Source organism: Ochotona princeps, chromosome 22 (genome assembly GCF_030435755.1).
Source record: "Ochotona princeps isolate mOchPri1 chromosome 22, mOchPri1.hap1, whole genome shotgun sequence".
Classification (NCBI taxonomy): domain Eukaryota; kingdom Metazoa; phylum Chordata; class Mammalia; order Lagomorpha; family Ochotonidae; genus Ochotona; species Ochotona princeps.
In genome coordinates this window covers 31,859,809-31,877,305 of record NC_080853.1, presented here as the reverse complement: position 1 = coordinate 31,877,305, position 17,497 = coordinate 31,859,809, and the positions used below count along the sequence as shown (strand labels likewise).

The 17,497-nt window shown below is 37.7% G+C and overlaps 1 protein-coding gene across 1 annotated transcript in view; it reads right to left on the bottom strand.

Annotated features, from left to right (window-relative positions):
* Positions 1-17,497, bottom strand: part of PAK5 (p21 (RAC1) activated kinase 5) — a 240,972-nt gene that overhangs the window by 147,654 nt on the left and 75,821 nt on the right. The window contains exon 2 of the mRNA XM_058679546.1: positions 752-903. The gene's annotated coding sequence lies outside the window, so the exon portion shown is untranslated. The remainder of the gene's footprint in view (positions 1-751; positions 904-17,497) is intronic.

Sequence of the window (17,497 nt, the reverse complement as noted above, 5' to 3'; positions counted from 1 at the left end):
GGGCTGAGGATCCTTTATCTGAAGCATTAGGAATCAGAAGGGTGTTGGGTTTTTATTTTCTCAGAATTTAGAATTCTTTCATTGGCATAGACTTTACTAGGCAAGCATCTCTGTTTCCCAAAATTCAAAATCCAAAATGCTTAGAAAGTTTCCAATTTCAGTGCATTTCTGATTTTAAGGGTTTATTTTATTTTATTTTATTTTAAGAACAGATGTTCAGTCTTTCACTTGCCTGCTAATGGCTTTCGCTCTTTCTTCATTGGAATGATATCAAGATACTCTTCTTGCTTCTTATAGCATGCAGGCTGTATCTCAAGCCACAGACGACTATCCAGGTGGCACAGGGGAGATCCAAACCCAAACCGTGGTTAACAGTCCCTTTTCCACCCCTCAGTTCCCAGCTCAGATTTCTCATAGTTCTCTGCTTTGCCACCCCAAGCAGCCACTCAGTCACCCTTTACCTGGCTGACTTGTTTGCCACGTTCATAAACATTATCAGTGATTATCAGTGGCGGTCAGTTTCCTCCCCACTTACACACTTGTTCTCTCCTACCAGATGCAAATTTCTCCACGATCATGACCTTGCCCTTTTCTTTGCTCCAACATCATATACTCTACAAAGGTTCTACAGACATGCAGAAGCCAACCAACAAATAGGTTTTGAATAATGCAGACACATCCCTCCTTTTACAGTACTGGATACTATTTTAAAAACTGAAAGGAAAAAAAATAATACAGTTGGTTCCCTCACCTTTTGTCGATGGTTATGGCTGAATTAAAGACTCCAGAGGAATGTGGCTATTTGTGATCTGCAACTTTTTTCTTGGGAGTTCTCCAGTTTTCTTCATTTTTCCTCAGAGTTCATTTTAGCAAGAGGTGCAAGAATTTCTCCACAGTATATTTCTGAAACAACATGGCAGCAACATGACTGAGAATGCCAGCATTATGTTCTGTTTAGAAATATATACACCCCCTCTCAATATATATTCTCCTACATGTGGCACATAGCTTCTTTACTGCTCCTATCACTGTCTTAAGTATGTGGTCACTCATTCTTATTTTATTACCTGGACACTTAAGATTCATTAGCATCTTACTTTCATCTGTACTGCAGAACTGTCTCAACATGATCATTCTATTGTGAATTTATCTTTGTCATAGATCATGAACCTCGTAAGGGATGAAGCTATGCCTTTGGTTTCTGAACTCATGGAACCTGGTCCACTACCCAGTAATTGTATATTTTTATATGATTTTATTTGTAGTGGTACTTACATTCTAAAAAATTACGACAGATACTGAGTTAGCAAATACTGATACAATTGATGTACCTAGAGGAGATAAAGTTGCCGCAAGTCTTTAGCCCAATGTTTCCACCCATGAATCAATAAATTACCTTGATTTATTTTTTTACTTTTTTTTTATTATTAATTACATTGTATTATGTGACACAGTTTTATAGGTACTGGGATTCCCCTTCCCCTCCCCCAACCCTCCGCCCATGGTGGATTCCTCCACCTTGTTGCGTAACCACAGTTCAAGTTCAGGTGAGATTCCTTCATTGCAAGCATATGCTCGGTAGCATAGAGTCCAGTATCTTGTTGTCCAGATAAGTTCAACGGCTTCTTGGGGGGACCATCTCTGGTCTGAAGGTATAGCCAACAGAGTAAAATCCCGATCGATTAAAAGCCCCACCATAACATCCGTAACAATTTCTAACGGCATGGAATTAGTTGATATAGTATTGAGCAACCAATATGTCAAAAACACATGCAAGTTCTTAACCACATCTTGTACAGGATCCGGCACAGTCCGTCTCTCGCTCTGCTGGTGGTTGCAATTACCTTGATTTATGTGTGTTTCTGTGAAACCTTATTTAGTGTGTGCAGGTTCACTCATTAACACTGAACTCACAGCCAACAACACCGTAACACAAACACGAACAAAGCTTATCTAATGTGTATTTTCTCATTAGGCATACCGCAGCCTTTTGAACTTAGGAACATGAGGCATCACAGCACCAAACTAGGGCTGGGTACAGAATTCAAAGGAGCAAACTCTTCAATACAAAACATAAGAGTGAATTTGCAAATACAATATCCACACACAAATACTGGGGATTGACACACTGGTTACAACAAAATCTACGTAAATCTCAAAATTCTCTAACATTACTTATGGTTCAACGCAATACTGTCTTTGAGATAATGAAAGCAAAAATATACCAAAAAATACAAAAGGTAAAAATGGACTGAAGACAGGTTCCAGATTCTTGCTGAAAGATCCAAGAACTAAAAACAATTATTCTTTTTTTTAGTAGAATAAAACAAACAAAAAAAACTCTCCAGAGCCCAAGCTCTTATCTTCTACTTTTAATTTTGGCTCATCCAATTTTCAGACAACTCTAAAAGTAAATTTCCTAGAAAACAATTTAAGGTCAATATCTACATGGTAAATCTAAATTATTCCCAGAAGACAGCTCTTTATTCACCCTTGGAGGATAAGAAGAAACACACTTGGTTTTACTTTAATATATATGATATGTATATGCTTTATATACATATGTATACATATAATACCTATATATAATACACACACATAAAACATGTATCTCAATATATCTCAAAAATGTATCTCAATAAATATACATATAATCAACAAACTGTAGGGACTCAATGAACATACCTAGCAATTTGTATTTTCTACGAAAAATGTCATTACTTTGTGCGATCCCATCATTGTTTATATCAGAAACTATCTACCTTCTAGTACATTTGAATAATGTTTAAGACCTGTTAGGAAAATGAATTGATATTCTAAAGTAATTATAAATATTTTCCAATTAAGTTTATTTTTCAAATGTTTGAAAATGGTTGAACATAATCAAGTGCTTGGGCCCTGGCACCTGCTTGCAAGACTTATAAGATGCTACAGGCTACTACTTTGACCTGGCCTGCACCAGGCCTTTGTGGACATCTAGGAAATGACCCAGACGATGGAAGACCTTTGTCTCTTGATCTCTCTGTAACTCTGCCTTTCAAATAAATGAAGTAAATATTCGAAAAAAAATGATGATTGACATTTGAAATTTCCTAAATATTCTGACAATATCCAAATTAATCAAGGAAGTGTTAGACACAATAACGATATTTTAATATATATGATACTTTCAGTAAAGCTCTACTCCAAAATTCTTTATCTTTACAATATTCTAAATAAGTTGCCTTTGACAGTCTGACTCTACTTTGTATAAGTTACAGTGTTTGAGGTAATGGTGATCACTATTATTCTTTGGGATTATTTACCTGCAGTAGTCTTTTTCAAAGAAAACCAGTAGGAGGGAGAGAGAGAGAGAGAGAGAAAGAGAGAGAGAGAGAGAGAGAAAGAGAGAGAGAGAGGTGGGGAGAAAGAGAACATGTATTTCCCATCTATTGGTTCATTCCTCAAACACCTGCATCAGTTGGATCTGGGACAGGCTTAAATCAGGAGCTCAGACCTCAATCCAGGTTTCCTACACAGGTAGAAAGGACCAACGTGCACGAGCCATCACTACTGCCTCACAGAGTCTATGTTAGTAGGAAGTGGAGGCAAGATTCAGATCTAAACACTTCGACAGAGGACACATACATTCCAAGCAAAATCATAACGATTGTGCCACAATGCCTAATCCTAGGGAGTAATTTAGGATGAAAAATATGTATCTATGGTCTATAACTGGCCAATGGTGAACAGAAATGTCAGTTTGATTTTTACTAAATCCAAAACCCATCCAAACAGCATTTTAGCCACTGAACTTAGTTCTTAAAGTGATTTGCCACCTGTGAATAATTTTTTAGAGGGGGAGGAATGCCTATCGACATTTCTGCTTATGAACAACATAAGCATCCCTGTGGTTGTGATGAGTATGTTATAAAAATGCAGATACAACCATAAGACAGGCACAGTGGAGCTTTCACATAAGTTTAGCAATTGTACATTTACTTAATTATGATAATTCTGTTTCTTAAGCAGGTTGATTGCTAAGAGTTTATTTGGGATGAAAAATAAATAAAAACTGTGGTAGGGGTTTAGTCTAGCAATTAAATTGTCAGAACTATCATATTCTGGTATCTATCATACTCTGGTATCTATCATATTTTGGTAACTATCATTTCCTGGTAGGAGCTCCTAACATCACCCTGTTGCCAGTGCAATCCCTGTAGAGATGACCCAGGTAGTTGGATCCCTGCCATCCACATGGTAACATAGATGGAGTTCTGAACTCTTGACACTTTCCAGTGACTGGTATTTGTGTAATGAAACAGTGGGTGAGAACTCTATCTCTGTTTCTATCACTCTGCCTCTCAAACCAAAACAGATCGTTTTCAATTATAAAAAATTGTATCCAAATGTCACTTGACTCAGAGGTATGGATTTGTGATTCCTGACTGAATAATTATGAAAAACTCTAAAATCAATTTGATGTAAGACAAAATGAAGACTTATTACCAATTCTAGCATAAGTAGTCTTGATCCCTGCAAGCTTTTTCTTCTTACAAGGACAACAGCCCTTACACAGACCCTTGCTGCTGCATCAGAGGCAGGATGATACAGGCCCTATCAACCTTGAAGTATTACAATCTTTGCAGGCTTATTCACCCTTCCATCCACTTCACATTGCACCCACAGGTGCAACTGATGAATAGTAGTTTTGTGCCATTATGTTAAAAAAAATTAGGACTTCATTTTTCTCTCAAAGAGAACAGGCTTATAACCTTGACCATAGTAAAACTGAATTGTGGTGAAATGAATTGTATTGGGCTATGAAACCAGACAAGATGCTAAATCCCAACAGGTTAGTCTCCCATTACTAAGAAGCAAGGTATTTATGATATGAATAGCACACAGTTTATTTTTAACCTATTCTGTCTGCAAAAATGGGTATTTTTTGAAACACATTAACCCTCCCGACCCTAATCAGAGGCCCACATGAGTATGCATCCCTCAACTATATAAACAATATTAAAATAATAAAGATAAAATTTTATATATAGCATCCTTCTTGAAAATCTTATAGCTTTTTCGTTGTGTATATGGTATAATGTGGATAATTCCACACTTTCCTCCAGATGCTGAATACTTGTTGAACAACTCAACTGCAGATATACAAAAGGATTTCATGACCAGGTTTGACAGTGTAAAAACCAAGCAGAGAGGAAGCTGGCAAAGGAAGTTTAATATAAACCTCCTTAAGGACTGGAAAACAACATCACATTAGCTTCCCGCTACTCATGAGACCCCTGTGATCTTTGTCTCTCTATATAATAAAAGATGTATAGCCAGGGTTCAGGAATCCTTCCTCGTTTCTCACTGTTGGAAGAAGATATGTTCTGCTTTCAGGAGAGAAAGCAACGTAACAGAAACAAAAATTTTGCATAAATAACTTTAGGGAAGTTGAAAACCTAATCTGCTCAAAAACAAATTTTCTTTGCTTTCATTCAAAGCAATATAACTGTGGCATAGGGGAGCAGCATTTTTGCAGTAATGTATGAACTTGTCAATGGCAGTGAATGCTCTCTGGGGAACTTCTTGGAGTCTAGGAAGACCTACTATTCTGGGATTTTCTCAACTACAGACTGGGGACTATTTTTTTTTCTTTTCAGGTAGTAATGAAACTGAGTTTTAAAAGTACTCTCATCTCTCCTTGCAGTGAAATAGCCTGTTGGAATATTTGGTCTCTGTTTATGAGACTTTTCCTGTGAGGCAAAGGGAGAATGAGATTCTTTCCTGAACTATGAACTGCAATTTCTCGTGCAAATGCTCTTTTCTCCTGGAAGAGCAGTGTATAATGTACTGGCTTTCAGTTCAGCAATAACTATTATTTATGCTGAAAAATAAAGAGAAGAATTATGTTTGGGTATATTGGTTTTCTGGTCCAACACGTTAAGTCTTCATTGGTTAGATACCTCATCCCATTGATATCTACCTGATTCTGTGTCTAGACCTCAACATGGGCCCAAGATAATGACTGATACAATTTTCAGAGGATTAAATGACAGCATATGTGAACCAAATCTAAATTATAATAAGATTAGGTTTGTAAAACTTTGGAAAATCAGTATGGTGACTTGAACTATGCTCAAAATCAGGACTACTCAGCATGATATAGACTTAACATCAGGTAAAACACCGGCCAAGACAAAAAAATAATAATAACTTTTCTGCTAAGTATTCTAACCCTAAGGCTCTTGAACAATAGGGCACTCTTATAACACTGTTTAGGGTGCTCTGACACAGAGATAGATGTAGCAGGAGTGAGTTGAAACAGACCCTGCATTTGATGAACGTAAGTTATCACTGCAACCTTAAACTTCTTGCCTAAAAATGTTCTGTCATAAGAGAAAGACAGACTGGCACAGTGGTGTAGTAAGCTAATCCTACACTAGGGTGTCACCATCCCATATGGGCACTGGTTCGTGTTCTGGCCATTCTACATTCGATTAGCTCCTGTTCATGATCTGGGAAAGTAGCAGAGAATGGTTCATGGCCTTGAGACCCTTCATCCACATGAGAGACTTGGAAGAAGCCGCTGGCCCCCAACTGTGGATCAGCTCAGCTCTGGCTGTTGGGAGACACTTGGGGATTGAGCCAGCAGATTGAAAATCTTGGTCTCTCTTCTCTGTAACTCTACCTTCCAAATAAAACTAAAATAAATCTTTAAAAAAGACAGAAAAAAACCCAAATCATCATGACAAAACTATTGTCATTTTATGTCTTACTTGCCACCAAGTATCACAGCAAGCTATGTGCTACTTTTTCAAAATCTCCATTTATCACACATCTCTCTTTGGTTCACTTGTTTTGTTCCTTTAGCACTTGAATGTGTGACTCTGGTACTGTAAATATATTTTAGGAAAACTGGAAAGACAACCTTTCAGCCTCACTTTGTATTTCAAGACTCTTAAACTTAGCGGATATTTTGAACTGAAGCATATTTTAAAAAAGGATACTTCTTTGCTTTGTAAATTCAGATACCATTCCCAAATCACCTGAACGGCCTAGGACTATCGACAGCCTTGGAAATGCTTGTGGGAGACCAAAGAAATAACTGAAATGGTGTTTTTCTTTAAGTATTTTCAGCTAATTAAGTCCATGCCTGCTTTCCTTCATTGTCAAATGTGGCCGAAAGTTCAATGAAATCCCCTTAGATACAAATTGTTTCTCTTGAAAATGAGCAGTATATACCTAGTGTCAATAGTATTCCAAAAAGGAAAACCTGAAAACCCAGTGTACTATTTCCTTCAATATCCAAAGACATGCTTGTTTCAAGTTAGAAGTTTCAATATATGTGTGTGTGTGTGCAAGTCATAATTTTCCAAAACTAGTCCTAAAACTTGGCATACAAAATAACTACATGACAGAATTAAAATATTTGTTGGTATGTAAAACAATTACATGACAGAATTAAAATGTTACTCTAGCATTAACATATAGAAGAAATGATTATCTGAAATACAAGAATAGAAGTTACTCAATGCTTACATCTAAAGGAGAATACAACTCAATCTGATATTTTTATATTCATTTTTAGTGTCTGTTTTCATTTTAAGTAAAAGGCAGAGAGACAGGAGGGGACCAAGATCTTCTATTCACTGGTTCATTCCCCAAATGCAACCTGAAGGGCCTTTCCAGAAGGCTAGAACTTAATCAGAGTGTCCCAGGTTGGATCCATCATGTCTTGAAGTCCACATTAGCAGAAAGCTGGATCAGAAGCAGAGCTAGACCTCAACTGGATTCTGACAGGAGCTGCAGGCATCCCAGTGACGTCTCAGTCCCTGTGCCCAAAGCCTGCACTCACTGTACTGTTTTTTTTTTTTTTTTTTAAGGTAAATGGCAGCTTTGTTCAATAAAATACCATGACCAAAAAATATTTCCATGCATCCGGGCTATGGGTCTGATTTTATTTTTTGAAGAGGGACAATTTGACATAGGTATTTTTAAATAACTCAATTATACAAAATGAAATGTCAAATTCAAGCACTGAACTTAGGTATTAATCATCTCACTGTGCATCACAATTTTGTATTGAGAAAGCAAAAATATGCTCATGCCTGAATGTCTCCGGTTCTAATGGTTCTTTGCAAAAGGGAAATATTCTTGAGAAAAGCCAAGATATATGATTCTATGAATGTTCCTACAGGTCACGATGACTTTCATGGAACAGATGCTCACACTCGAAGTTTCAAGAAGTGGATTTTCAGTTTCATTAGCAAGTTCAGATTCTTGTTGATTGCTTTTCTGTGCTACCTCTCAACTTGTCCTATAAGAACTTTGCCTTATTCTTTGAAAAATGACCTAGATTCATGTATGCCAATAATTGACAGGGATGTTTCTCAAAAAGAAAACCTAAGGGCAAAAGAAAAGTCCTGTGCTGCTTGCTATGTACAGCGAAAAACAGCTCAGTCTGGTGTGGTGAATGCGGACTGGATGGCAGAAAGCTGGGGGAACACTAGCTTGCTAAGGACCGGTGTCATGTGTAAGAAGTAGGAGTTTTATTTGTCAACAACGTTGTGTAGATCAGGTCTCTTCAAGCCAGAGTGAAGAAAACAAGTTCTAAAGTAGCACTGTAATGAAAATATAACTTGAAGCACACATAAAAGTCACAAATCCAATTATATATATATATTTTTAGTAATTATACCAAAAGATAAAGCTAAGTTTATGAGTCACAATTTAAATGTGCTGAGATTTTTTCATTCATTTTCTCATGATTGGTCTTTGAAATTCCGTGTATTCTGTGCTAGTAACATATTCTCAACTTAGAGTAGCTGCACTTTAACTTCTCAAAGCCACAGTGCTTAGCAGTTCCCAAACTGGGTTCTGCAAGTCCAGAAAAATTGTATGATTTACTTTAAGGACTTAAAGATTTTAGCATAAATGATAACTAGAGACAAAAAGGATGAAACTTGGAATACAGCAGATTAATAATTTTTTCAAGACGATTTTAACGGACTTAATATTAGCAATACAGAATCAACTATTGGAGTTTTGTCTAGTTTGTGACTGTATCTGTTTTGAAGTGGGCGCCTTGTATTGTAGATGAGGCAAAATACTCGCAATTCCCAGCTAAAGGAAATTTGAAGGCATTAAAGTATGCCACAGTAAAATCCACTAGGCTTTAGTTAAATATCTCAAGCAAGTAATAAAGCATGTTTCTTTTTATTATATAGTGTGGATCATAAAATGCAATATAGAAGTGTGAAGGAAATAGAAAACATAAAAATTAAAAGCACAATTTTCTAATAAATCACCACTTGCAATTATTAGTCTTTAGGACAGAATCCATTTGCATTAGAAACTGACATGCAAAGAATTTCTCCAGAGTCAAATGAGCTCGTTATAATGATCTATAGTATTGGCTGGTCAAACAGAGAGAACAGAGGTCAGGCTGCATATTAATAGGCCGTAAAATCTCTGGATAAATATTAGCGCTGTATAGTAAATGAAAAACTTTTTTTAGAATTAAGTAAAGATTATTTTTAAACAGTTTATGTACTATGACATCAGTAAAACATTTCAGGCATTAGGCTGTCAAACTATGATCATTTAGTAACGCGTAGAGAGTATGCATTAAATATATTTTTATTTGCATCTCATATGTTTATAAAACAAATACTTTGCACTGAAATACGTTTTACAAGTTTTAGATTTTAAAAACTCTTAGATATCATCCATGTGCCCACCATAGAAAAACTGGAAAAACATGAAAGCAGCAAGCAGGAAAAAAAATTACAATTTCATCTCCCAAGATACTGGTTGACATTCTAATTTACATTATTTTTCCAGGTTAATGTGACACAACGAACTCCTATGAGCTCTTTTGTAGGACTGGTTCTTCTAACAGATTTGAAAACTGCCATTCAGGACATATACACCCACAAACTTCCCTTCTCCTACACAGCTTATCACTCAAGGGTTGGAGGAAGTTCAAGGGCATTCTAATCTGGAACTTTTTAAAATTTCCTACTCCTCCTCTCACTTCGTCCACTTTGATCACACACCCACATCTATATTCACGTAGTAAGATTTTTGCTCTTCATGCAAATTACATGACTTCATGCATACATAGCCTTCATGCAAATTGCAAAATAAGTAGATATGTAGGTCTTTTGAGGTAAGCTCAATTGCTCGCCATTCTTCCCTATTTAAGAGAAAATGGTGCTCACTAAGAACCATCAATTACCAGCTTCTGCCATATGCAAACCTAGAATATAATAATCTAAAAGTGACATTATATTCATTCTTTTACCCAAAATGTTGGTCCAAACCCTTTGTTCATATTTTATTGGACTAATACGGACCTGAAAGAATCTAAGAATCAGATTCAATAACAAATACTTACTTAGTGCTGAAAAGGACTTCATTCCGAGTTATACATGAATAATATACTGTCCTTTAGCTTCCCAGTACTACTTGTTTGTAAGTGAAGATTGTAATCAATTAAATAAATTAATATATAATCATATGCTGGGATAAATGTTAAGGAGATAATGATGTAAGATGGAAACTGTGCAACCTGTTTTTGGCTTTATGAACATGTTGTTTGCAAATAATCATATATATTTAAACTACAACTGAATGGTTATATATATATATATACACACACACATTTACATAATAAAAGTCACACTTGAGATAATTAATGCAACCATTTCCTCACCTCATTCCTACATAGTTTCCATCAAGGTTAAAAAAAAAGTATACACCATAACTTAGTTATTATCACAGTTGTCCATTTGAAGAACTGACAAGAACTCAGGAAATCTTCTATCTCACAGATTTAGCATACCACTATGATTTTAAAAAGTGCATGTTAAATTGTTTCTTAAGATGTAGTCATTTACATGAGAATTCTTTTTAAATAAAAAATGGAACTGCTTTCAAAGACTACCATGGAATAAAATTTGCATCCGGGCGATTGAGATTTCCTGCTGTACTATGCATATGCCTCCCTTTGATGGCTATCAGCACTGTGCCTAAGAAGTTAACATCACATATGTTAAAAGTCAAGCTGTAATCACTACATTTATGATAAAATTTTGTAATAGCAAAGATAGAGACCTAGAAAATCGTTGTTTTTTCAGTAGAGGCATTATATTGAGTTCTCCTGCTAATGACCTGGGAGAAGAGGTAATGGATGGTTCGAGTTTTCTCCCCTGCCACAGCTGGGGAAGATCTGGGTGGGGCTCCACACCCCAGGCTCCTGACTTAAGTCTGGCCCAGCCCTAAGTGTTTCAGTTATCTGGGGAGTGAACCAGAGGAAGACCTCTCTGCCTCTCCTTCTATTTGTAACTCTTTCAAATAAATAATATATACTTTTAAGATTCACTTATTTTTGTTGGAAAGGCAGGTATACAGAGAGGAAGATCTTCCATCTGATGGTTCACTCCCCAAGTAGCCCAAAGACTAGAGCTGAGCCATTCCGAAGCCAGGAGCTTCCTCTGAGTCTGCCATGAGAATAATATTTTTGAATACATAAGAAAAACTGTTTTAAACATATCTCTTAGCCTGGAATCAGTGATGGTGGAATTGAGAAACCAGACTGGGCCATTCACCTATAAAACCTCCAAGTCCAAGCTATGAATTCACAGGCAGTGTTGGCTTGTATCTACTTTTTGTTCAATTCACTATCTTATACCAGCAAGAAGCTGTATTTGGCACCTGTACTTTATAAATGTGAAGAAAGAGATAAATATTAAGAACTAAATGACACATGACTTTCAAACACATAGTTTATAGGGGAAAGAAATTTAAAGTGTTATTTGGTACAAACATTCACTACTAGACTTTATCAGTAAATACCCCAGTTAAGCGCCAACACCTCAGTATGGAAGAGGGGATTGTTGGCACAGAACAAGGCCCCAGCACAGCTGAAGGATTAGAAGAAAGCCTGGCAACAACCTGAAAGGGCTAACCACCAAGTGCTGACTTGGAAGGGCCAGGGTGTGTCTAAAACAAATGTAGGATACTCGAGAAATTATGTGAAACGCACAGATGTGAAGGTAGGAGGAGGAAGCATGGCTCCATCTTCTGTTCTTCACCTATGGTTATTCTGATGGATTTATTAGAAGCTTCATCATTCACTTCCTTTTAGATCTGGCTTTTGTATGGGACTTTTACATTGCTCCCCAAAGTATGAAGCTTAGGAGAATCAAGATGTCTGAATAGGGTAAGGACATGTTTAAACAGACGAAGAAATATTAGCCAGTGTGAAGCAGAGAGGGCACATTCCAGGAAATAGGAGAGGACAGAACAATAGCAGAGGGGTTATCTGGAGACTGACAGACACAGGAAAGCAGCAGACACAATGGTGTGGTGTTGCAGTGACTGATACCCCAGCAGCATTCAGTGAGTGGTGATCTGAATTGCACCAGCAGCCAGAACTACACCAGCAACAAGGTGGGAAGGGACATCTACTGGGAGCTCAGGTGAACCCAGACAAAGAACTGCCCATCCTGCTGGTCTGTTTGATTTGAGCAGGAGCACAGATAGAGCAGCAGATCCCAGATGAGCAGTGCAGGAACAGGGTGGATTTCACAATCCAGTCTGCCCCTCGAGCCATATTGGGCACCATTTTGTTTAGGGAAGCAAGGGCTATGGACAGTACTACACATGCACTGAACTGGAAGTGCACTCATTTCTGCAACAATGTGGCATCCTATAGGTTCCACCCAAGATAGGTCCGGGTAGCTCTCACCTGACAGCCAGCAGATCAAGAACTGCAGTAGTGACATATCAGGCGCCATTTCTTATAGTGTGGCAAAGAATTTAAGACTGCAGGGACAACAGTATGTCTACCATAGCTATCAAAGTTTTGGATTAAGCTCCTGGAAGCATGGGTTCTATACTCTATAGATTAAGAATGACATGACTAAAAAAAAGGAGGGGGGCAGTGTGATTGCTCTGCAGGTTAAACCTCCACCTTCAAGTGCCAGCATCTCATATAAGTGCCAGCAACTCATATGGGTGCCGATTTGTGTTCTGGCTGCTCCACTTTTGATCCAGTTCCCTGCTTATGGCCTGGGAAAATAGCAGAATGCTCAAGACCTTGGGACACTGTACCCACATGGAAGATCTGGAAAAAGCTCTTGGCTCCTGGCATCAGATTGGCTCTGCTATGGCCACTTGGAGAATGAACCAGAAGAAAAAAGATCTTTATTTTTCAATCTCTGTAAATTTGATGTTTCAATTAAAAAAAAAAAGGAATGACATGATTTTGTGCAGTGACTTGACCTCTGTCTCAATTTTCTCCACTATTGACTAAAGATTAATGCCTGCCTGGACTACTGCAGAAAGTTACTCCAAAGAAAATATGATACTATCTGTAAAACTGTTTTTGAAATCCAAAAGGTACTTTATAAAAATGTTGCATTGTATCATGAGAGCAGTTGCTACAGGCAAAGGTCTCTGTTAGGAGAACAACAAGACAACATTTCAGGACTGAGCAGTCTCTTCAAGGAATATATCCACCCCCTTCAAGCATCACTAAGGAGTGTCTCTGCGATCAAGCAGGGAAAATAATCCTCAGTCTTTGCTTCTCTGAAAGCACTATTATGAAAACTACTGTGCTACCCTGGAAGTAGCTGTTTGGGGGTCCTGCCCTCTGGTCCCTACTCTCAATCTTACCTTAAAAAGACAGAAATGGACTTTGGAGGCTGGCAGCAATCCTATGATGGGCACATTTTAAGATGTGGAACACAGAGAGCTGAATAAAGCAAAGTGCTATCTAACCCTCACATCCCAAGGGCATCAGATGCCTCACAGAGTTGACCTTCTTAGAAAAGATTCTAATAAGGATTTCCCCCACCCATCCACATGTTACTGTGAACCTGCTCACAGCAAGGAAACTAGCAGACAGATGGCACTGTAAATATCAGGTGCCAAGCGTGTACTGTTTCTATCGTGCAGAGGGAAAATAAAAAATGAAAGAGAATAATCCATTAGTGTTGTCACAACAAAGGTGAACCATGAAACTCAACCAGATTTGCCCAGAAATAAAAATAGCTACCCATGATTCTACCTAAATCATTCTATCATCCTTCAGATGGAAGTGCTTGTGTTTTAATCTTGTGCAATAAAGGGCATCTAAATATCCCATAAATAAATTACACACCCTGATAATCATCCTCTTAGATGAAGTCCCCAAGGCATCTTCATTATAACAAATGTACAAGTTGTGTTCTAACAACAGATGTTATACCCACAACCCTTGCTGTTACATAGCTCCATTTCATTACGCTGTTCCCTGTACTCTTGTCACAGAGTACACACACACACACACACACTCACACACACTCATTTCCCACTATACTTATTTTAGAATGGATCTAAGAAAATAATTGGGTATGCTGGAATTATTTATATATTTTGTATTTATACAGATAGGCTTCAAAAGTACTGTCAATATCAGGGAATAGTTACAAAATAAAGAACATTCTCCCAATCTACTCTAAATCTACTTCCTTTGTGCAGAATACAGAACTAGTAGTGGGTGTGTCACTTGCACCTCCTCCCTGGAATGTCACTGAGGATGTGTTCACAGACAAGCAGAACTCTTTATAAACATAGCTGTGAAACTTAGTGGCAGGAAAACAGCCTAGGAACTTCTTATCTAAGAACTTAGCAAATCATGACTGGTCTGCCTTGATTGGCTGATTCCAATAACCTGGAATCTATAGATTCATGGGGCAGAGACTTTGAGGATTAGACTTTAGGCATATAAACCTTGTACCCATGTGGCTAACAGAATATTAAAAGAAAAAAATGTAAGTGGTCTAATCTGAATTAAATTGTACCAGACTATAGACAGTACTTGTCCATCATTCATAAACCAAAATGCAACTCAGTGTAGATTAATAGAGTTTCAAGAAGCTTTACCTGAGGTTTAAGACCCTTCAGGAATAGAAATGTGGATACTAAGACTGTGCTTACATTTGTCCATCTTATTTGACACTTGTTAGTTAGTAGCATTTGATAATACATAAAGTCCGTGATCCTTTGTGTAACAGATGTGAGAGACACAATATTTTTTTAAGATTTATTCATTTTATTACATCAGATATACAGAGAGGAGGAGAGACAGAGAGGAAGATCTTCCGTCCGATGATTCACTCCCCAAGTGAGCCACAACTGGCCGATGCGTGCCAATTTGAAGCCGGGAACCTGGAACCTCTTCCAGGTCTCCCACAAGGGTGCAGTGTCCCAATGCATTGGGCTGTCCTCAACTGCTTTCCCAGGCCACAAGCAGGGAGCTGGATGGGAAGTGGAGCTGCCGGGATTAGAACCGGCACCCATATGGGATCCCGGGGCTTTCAAGGTGAGGACTTTAGCCACTAGGCCACGCGGCCGGGCCCAAGACACAATATTCTTAAACAAGTAAAAATTTAAGAGATGCCCTGGTCCCTTGAAGTCTGTGGTAGTCCTTCAAAAGATAGACTCTACTACTGCATTTTATGGCAAAGGATTTGCAGTTGTCTCAAATTCAGGATTTTGAGATGGTTATTATTAAAGTATACCCTCAGTCTAATGGACAGAGGGAGTAATAACACAGGGGAGGCAGTATTATGAAGATAAAGATTTGGATGTTGTCTATGAAGCTGTAGTGATGTGGTCAACTAGCCAAAGAATAACAGCAGTCACCAGAAACCAGAGCTGGAAAGAAATGCATCTTTTTCTAGGGCTGCAGAGGGGAGCAAGCATCTGCTGACACCTTCATTTTAGTCCATTAATAATGGTTTTAGATTTTTGGACTCCAAACTATAAGAATAAATTTCTACTATTTGAAGCCACCAAGCAGTCAGGTGACATTTATACAAAGCCTAAGAATACCCCAGAATATTGGTTCATTACCATGTAAATCCAAAGCCCAAGAAAAGAATATGACTTCTTCTAGAACAAATAATTCATGCCAAATAGTTCACTCAATTGTCAGAACTGGTTTGTGCTCCTAAGGTAAAACTTAGGACTGTAAGTTTATTAAAAGCAATAATTTTGCCAACTAACATTGGCATTTCCACTCTACAGTTCATCACACACATGTCAACTACGTTCACTGGATAGATGAGTTAAAATATTAACAGTTTAAACACTTGGAAAAAATACCTGCACTGGGTGAATAAATGGATAGACCATAGATTCAATAGAGATTACCAGACTATTTTTCAAAGATTTCTCTGATGGAAGGCAAAAATACATTTTTGCATTTTTGCTTTCAAGGGATATGAATCATGAAAATATTGGGTTTTTCTTAAGTTATTTGAGAGACAGAAAGATACAGATTTTACTCCGCTAAATGCCCAAATTGCAAGAACTGGGCCGGGCAAAAGCCAGAATCTGAAAACTCAAAACAGATCTTTTATGTGGGCAGCAGGAGCACAAACTCTTGAACCATGATTATCATCTTCCAGGGCCCTCATCAATAAACAGTTGGGTTAGGAAATGGGACCAGCACTCAAGTCATTATGAGTGATCCAGTATGTGACCCAGGGATCTCAGCTGCTAGATCCAATGGCCACCCTGGAACTACCATCAAGAATGACAGTTCATACCAGCTCAAGGTCATGTACATGGGAGTTCAGTCTATCTAATCTTGTCTTCAGTGTAACATCTGGCACACCCACAATGCATAGTGCTGCCTTGTTTTGCTTCCCCTCTGAATTTCAAGTTTTGTCTGCTATTATTCTGTGATTTGATTCTGTTCTGTGATTTGAGCAAAATTCTGTGAAAGTTCTTGGGGGATCAGCGTTTTGGTTTATTTCTGAAGAAGTTGTTAACAGCGAATGAACAAGGAGTAGAAAGTGGACACCAGTAGAGAGGTGTCTGCTTTCAGAGGATGTTCTCAGCATCTGAATGAAAATAAAGTCATTCCCAGTCAAGAAGCAGCAGCACACACATTAAAAAGCTATTTCTAAGTAATATTAATTATGTGACATGTGGGTTTTTTTTCATTATTTTTCAAGTTCAGCAATTGAAAGCTGTCAGTATATTATTACTTATTAAATTGTCATCATTTAATCAAAGCTTAAAATGTGTGCTTATCTTTTTACACCTAATTTTTCATTCTGAGTCTTATTATAGTATGAAGCAATTTTCACTTTCATTATGTGAAGCACATCTGACATATCACACACATGTTGTAACAAGATGAATTGGGATGTTGGTGACTCAGTGTATATGTGATATGAAAAGTTTCACAAGAAGCAAGAAGCAGATTTATAGCTGAATTTAAACACTGGGTAGTCAATCTAGTATCTACAAATCATCTTGGCTATAGATCACAAAGTGATCCCTCTAACATATTCCTGTACTTACACAATATTCTGGATACCCCCTATTGTTCTCATCCACTGATTTAGACTTCTACAGGTAGTATTTGTTTGATTGACACACATGCCTGGTGCTATTGAAATGTTGGTGCTAGGTCTGTAAGTCTGGAGGAGGACCAATAACCTGCATTTTA